The sequence below is a fragment of the Trichechus manatus genome, unplaced genomic scaffold (genome assembly GCF_000243295.1).
Source record: "Trichechus manatus latirostris isolate Lorelei unplaced genomic scaffold, TriManLat1.0 scaffold00130, whole genome shotgun sequence".
NCBI classification, from domain to species: Eukaryota; Metazoa; Chordata; class Mammalia; order Sirenia; family Trichechidae; genus Trichechus; species Trichechus manatus.
In genome coordinates, this window is record NW_004444066.1 from 8,284,662 (window position 1) to 8,290,829 (window position 6,168).

The following is a 6,168-nucleotide window of genomic DNA, read 5'->3' on the forward strand; positions in this document are numbered from 1 at the left end:
GCCAGGTATTCAGGGAACAGAAAGAGAAAAAAGGTATAGAGAGACTAGAAACAGTTGTTCTGTCTCCCACTTGAAGCTCCGTGAAGCTGTTTTCTCATACCCCTATTTGCTGGTCTCTGATAGGGGTCCAAGATGGTGGATCTGTGATGTGTTAGCTGCTAGGAAACCTCTGCATGAATTCTCCTTGCTCTCCATTCTCTGTCAGTTTTCTCACTCCATTGGTGCTTGGCTGAGCTCTTTATCTCTTCGTTTGATGTTTTCGGGTTTCAGGATTGCTGTTTTCTCTGTTTGGCTTAGTTTTTCTGATCTTTACTGTGGAGGGATCACGTGGTGCTTCTGCCTAGAGCACCATTTTGCTGGAAGTCTCCAAAGTCGTTTTTTTAACAAATTTTAAAGATTAGACCCGTGTCAGGTATGTCCTTTATAAATTTTTTTCCCAGTCTGTAGGTTTTCTTTTTACTCTTTTGGTGAAGTCTTTTGATGAGAATAAGTATCCAAATTTTAGGAGGTCCCAGTTATCTAGTTTATATTCTGCAGTTTGTGCATTTTTAGTTATTTTTTATAGTATATTTATACCATAAATTAGGCCCTCTAATTTTTTCTGTATGTTCTCTTCTTTGAACTTTATAGTTTTTGGTTTTACATTTAGGTCTTTGATCCATTTTGAGTTAGTTTTTGTGTACGGTATGAGGTATGAATCCTGTTTCATTTTTATGCAAATGGTATTCAATTTTGCCAGCACCATTTATTAAAGAGACTATCTCTTCCCCATTTAATGGACTGTGACTCTTTGTCGAAGATCAGCTGTCCATAGGTGGATGAATTTTCTTCTGAGTTCTGTTTGAAACCAGAATTGTGTTCCATTGCTCTATGTGTCTGCCACTGTACCAGTACCAGACTGTTTTCACTTCTGTGGTTGTATAGTAGGTTCTGAGATCGGGTAGTATGAAGCCTCTTAATTTGATCTTCTTCTTCAATAATGCTTTACATATCCAGGGCCTCTTTCAGTTCCATATAAACCTGGTGATTAGTTTTTCCATTTTGTTGAAGAATTTTGTTGGAATTTGAATCGGGATTGCACTATATCTATAGATCACTTTGCATAGTATTGACACTTTCACAATGTTAAGTGTTCCTATTCATGAGCATGTTTTTCCATTTATCTAGGTCTCCTTTGGTTTCTTGCAGTAGTGTTTTGTCTCATGATTGCTGCATTTAAACCACTTACATTCAGTGTGATTACTGATAGGTGTCTTAGTCATCTAGTGCTGCTATAACAGAAATACCACAAGTGGATGGCTTTTAACAAAGAGAAATTTATTTTCTCACAGTCCTGTAGGCTACAAGTCCAAATTCAAGGCATCAGCTCCAGGGGAAGGCTTTCTCCCTGTCAGCTTTGGAGAAATGTCCTTGTGAAGCATCAGTTTTCCCTTGTTCTGGAAGCATCTCAGCACAGGAACCTCAGCTCCAAAGGACATCCTCTGCTCCTGGCACTGCTTTCTTGGTGGTATGAGGTCCCCATGACTCTCTGCTTGTTTCTCTCTTTTATATCTCAAAAGAGATTGGCTTAAGACACTACCTAATCTTGTAGACTTCATCAATATAACTGCCATTAATCCATCTTATTACATCGTAGTGATAAGAGTTTACAACACATAGGGAAATCGCATCAGATAATAAAATGGTAGACAGTCATACAATACTGGGAATCATGACTTAGCCAAGTTGACAGATATGTTTGGGGGACAGAATTCAATCCATGACAATAGGTGTGAATTTACTGTTGTCATTTTGTTATGCTTTTTTTATGATGTTGATGATTTCTTTGTTCTGCTTAATTTTCTGTACAGAGTTCTTTTTGTTTATAAATTTGCTTTTAATTTCCTTCATTGTTGTTAATTTTGTGTTTACTAAGTATTTATGATTTTCTTCTTTTTTATTTTGATGAACAGGTTTGTTAATTTTCTTTGTGGTTACCCTGAAATTTACCTTTCTCTTCCTAAGTTTAAAAAAAGTCTTCTATTTTTTGATATCACTTTGACTTTCTTTCCATATGGAAGTTCTATAACTACATCATTTATTCCCTCTTTTTGTTTTGAAGTTGTTTTCTTTTACAGATTGGTGTCCCTGGTTCCTGTTTTCAGTCTTGTAGCTTTATTTTATTTTTGTAAATTCTTTGTCTGAGTTAGTATCTGGCTGATGCTGTCAAGTGTCTTAATATCAGGTTGTTGTCTGATGTTGTTGGTTCTCTGTCCAAAGGATTCCTTTTAATATTTCTTGTAAGTTGGGTATGGTTTTTATGAATTCCCTTAATTTCCATTATCTGAAAATCTCCTAATTTCACCACTGAATTTGAGAAAGAGTTTTGCTGGATATATAATTCTTGGTTGGCAATTTTTTTCTTTCAGGTTTTTATATATGTCATCCCATTGCCTTTTTGCCTGCATAATTTCTGCCAAGAAATCAGAGTTTAGTCTTACTGGTTCCCTGTTGTAGGTAACATTTCATTGTTACTGAACCGTTCTCAGGATTCTTTCTTCATTTTTGGTTTTGGAAAGTTAGATTATGATATGTCTTGGTAATGTTCTTTTGGTACCTAACTTGTATGGGTTTTTTTGAGCCTCTTAGATGGATATCTTTTCATTTTTCATGAAACTAGGGAAGTTTTCTGCCAGAAAATCTTCAAAAATTCTCTCTGTGCTTTTCTTTTTTTCTTTGGTCTCCTCCTGTTACTATTTCTGAAATTTTATTGTTAATCATCTGGATTTTTAGCTGATGTTTTTGTATGGTTTCTAATGATCTATTTTTATTCATTTTGTTCTTCTTCTGTTGGTTTCCTGAATTATTCTAGAGTTTCATCCATTTTCTTTGGTTTTATCTGTGGTTTCTTTGATCTCTTTCTTGATGTCTTGGAGGATCCTATATATAAGTCTTTTGAATTTCTTATCAGGTAATTGTATTACCATTTCTTCCTTGGGAAGGTTTTCTGGCTTTTCCTTTTGGTCTCTTGTTTGAGCTATCTTGTCCTGCCACTTTATATGATTCAATATTGTCTGTTGTTTCTGAGACATTAAGGTATTATTTTATTTATTGATTGATTATATGTTTGTTTGCTTTGTCCTAATTTTTTGTTTCGTTTTGTTTTGATGTAGCTGGGTGAGTAAGACAGGCATGCTATGCTGGTTGATAGTCTGGCAGCGCTGGAGCACTCACCACCTGTCTCTGGGTGGGCATGGCAGCAGCTGGCAGTTTGAGTGCAGGTCTCTGCTCACTGGTTGTGCAGGGTGGCTGAAGGTGGACTGGGTGGGAGTGTATAAATGCAGGTGCTGCTGCTTGCCAGGTCAGTGGGGTGGGTGGTGGGCAGGCTAGCACACAGGAGTTCACAGTTGCTGCCACTCACCAGGTTGGGGGGATGGGAGGCAGACAAGCAAACATAGGGAAGGACACCACTGCTACCCAGGTTAGGGGGTGAGTGGTGGGTGAGTGGACTCACTGAAGCACTTCTGCTGCTGCTTGCTTAGTCAGGGGGTTGGTTGGAAGTTGAGTGGATGCACAAGACCTGCCTCCAACCAAGTTCAAGGAATGGGGGGGAGCTGTCTGGAGTCCAGTTGGGTGCGGGACCTCCTGTTGACACTCTATGGATCTATTGCTTCCTGTGCACTACCCACCTTAATGGTCACAGTCCATAGCTCATGAATATAGCTGACTCTGGATCCTGGCTCCCTCCCTGTTCTGTGGATGTCATGATCCCTAGAACTCTTACGCTCCTTCCTGTGGTTTTCCTCTTTAGATCCAGCTTATGTTCTGCTCACCTTGCTTCCCTCCAGGAGTGTCTACACAGTTTCTCTGTCTCTTATTGGGAATGCCATGAAGTTGCCTTTCTGTGTTCTTCTCCCAGGGTTGCCACTGGCATTGTCTCAGATGGCTCTGCTGAGCCAGGACAGCTGGCAGAGCACCTCCACTCCGTATCACTCCTTGTTTGCTGCATTTTTTCAATTTCTTCCTTAAGTCAGTGTTTGATTCTATTCTTTAACCTTCCATTTGATGTTCAGGGTTCTAGGATTGTCATCTACATCTGTTTCACTTGGTTTCTCGAGTCTTTGCTCTAAAGGGACAGCATGGTGTGTCTGCCTAAGCAGCCATCTTTTCTCCCTCCCAGAAGCATTAATTCTTTATCCAACATGCTGTTGCATGTTGAGTCACAGATGACTTGACGGCAACAGGGATATATACATATGTATACACAGTTTCAGTTCACCATATCTTCTAACTTTATTACTGTTTTTCTATATAAAAAGTTTAAACTTTTATTTAGTGAGATTGAACTGTTTCATTATACTTTCTAGTTTTGATGAAATGCTGAGGAAGTCCTCCTTTATCTCAAGAATACAGAAATAATTACCTTTTTTTTTTTCTAATCCATCTGGAAGAATTCAAGACAACCTAAATTCCCGTCATCAATGGAATGATTAATTTATATAGATGGGTGAGTTATGTGTAATTTTTCACTTTCTTCTTCAGACATTTATTGCTTAATTACTTTAGCACACTTCCTGCCCCTTTAAGTCCATTCAGACTATCCACATCAAGAAGAATTTACTGGCTCATGGATCTTAATAGTTCAGGGGCAGTTTGTGTCAGAGGAGATTAATTTAGGGCCCACAGGGATCAGAATTTAACCAGTCACTGTCAAGCCAACTTCGACTCATGGCAACCGCATGGGTGTCAGAGTAGAATGTGCTCCCTAATGTTTTCAATAGCTGATTTTTCAGAAGTAGATCACCAGGTCTTTCTTCCGAGGTACATCTGCATGAAATCAAACTCCCAGTCTTCTGGTTAGTAGCCAAGTTTTTGCACCACCCAGGGAATCTGTGGTACAATTAGGTTTGTGGTTTTTGGCTCTGTCTTTTTCTTTTTTTTAAATTTCTAACTCTGCATTTAGTGACTCTGCTTCATTCATAGATAATAATCTCACCTCATGGTCAAAAGATGCCTGCCAGGTGTTGGGAGAGGAAAGAGGAAGAACAGTGTTCTAATTCCTTCTAAAGAATTCCCAGACCAAACCAAATCCATTGTCACTGAGTCGATTCAGACTCAGTGACACTATAGGACAGAGTAGAACTGCCCCATGGGGTTTCCAAGAAGTGGCTGGTGGATTTGAACTGCTAACCTTTTGATTAGCAGTTGAACGTATAAGCACTGTGCTACCAGGGCTCCTTCTAAAGAATTAAGTTTTCTTTTTCCTGGAGTCCCCAGTTTCTAATTGGCTCCTTGACACTTATTGGGATTGCCTGAAGCCAGTCAAGACCTATCCTTGGAACTTAGAATGGCATCAACCTCACCGAAACTATATTGTTAACAGTAGAGTGAATTTTTAATAGAAAAACAAAGTACTGTTTGGCAGAAAAAAATGAAGAAATGAATGTCATTGATGTAACATACAAATGCCCTTTACAAACCTTCATTTTTCTTTTTTGGTAGGAAATGGGTAAATACAGAAACAAAACAAAATAAAAATGTTAATGAAGTAGTTTTCCTTTCTCTGCCAGTGTCTTCCTAGAGTAAAAGTAGTAGTTATTTCTGTAAGTGCAGACTCAAAGCCATCATATCCAGCATCTTACCTTTGCTGTAGACCGAACATGTTAACTGTGCGATCCTCGGAAGTATCATTCATCTGCTTAATTAGCCCTAAAGGAAGCACTTCTTTCAATTTTGGAGCAACAGCATCTCTGAAAAGGACATACTAGCATTAACAATGGCAACTTGTTTAAGTAATAGTACTTTTAAAGCTGATTTGTAAATGAGACTGACTGAATCCAGAAATATTTTTGCTCACTTGGTTTTCCAGGCCTCACAAGCATCCAGATCTTTATCTCCTTAAAACACAGTTACCATCTTCATCATCTTCTAGGAAACCTGTTGTCCAGCAATTTGTTGGTTACTGTTAGAACAGCAAAGCTGTGATGATATTGTAATCATAACTGTGATCCTCATGCATAACTATTTGTGTTTAGTGCTTCCTTGTGGTTTACACTCGATCTCAAACTAGTTTCTATAATAGCTATTTCTAAGCAAGTGTGTTTACCTGTGTTTGAAAAAAGGAATTGAGTGGAGAGAGAAAGAACAAGTGTAAGCTAATCTAGTCTAAGGAGAAGACATATATATATA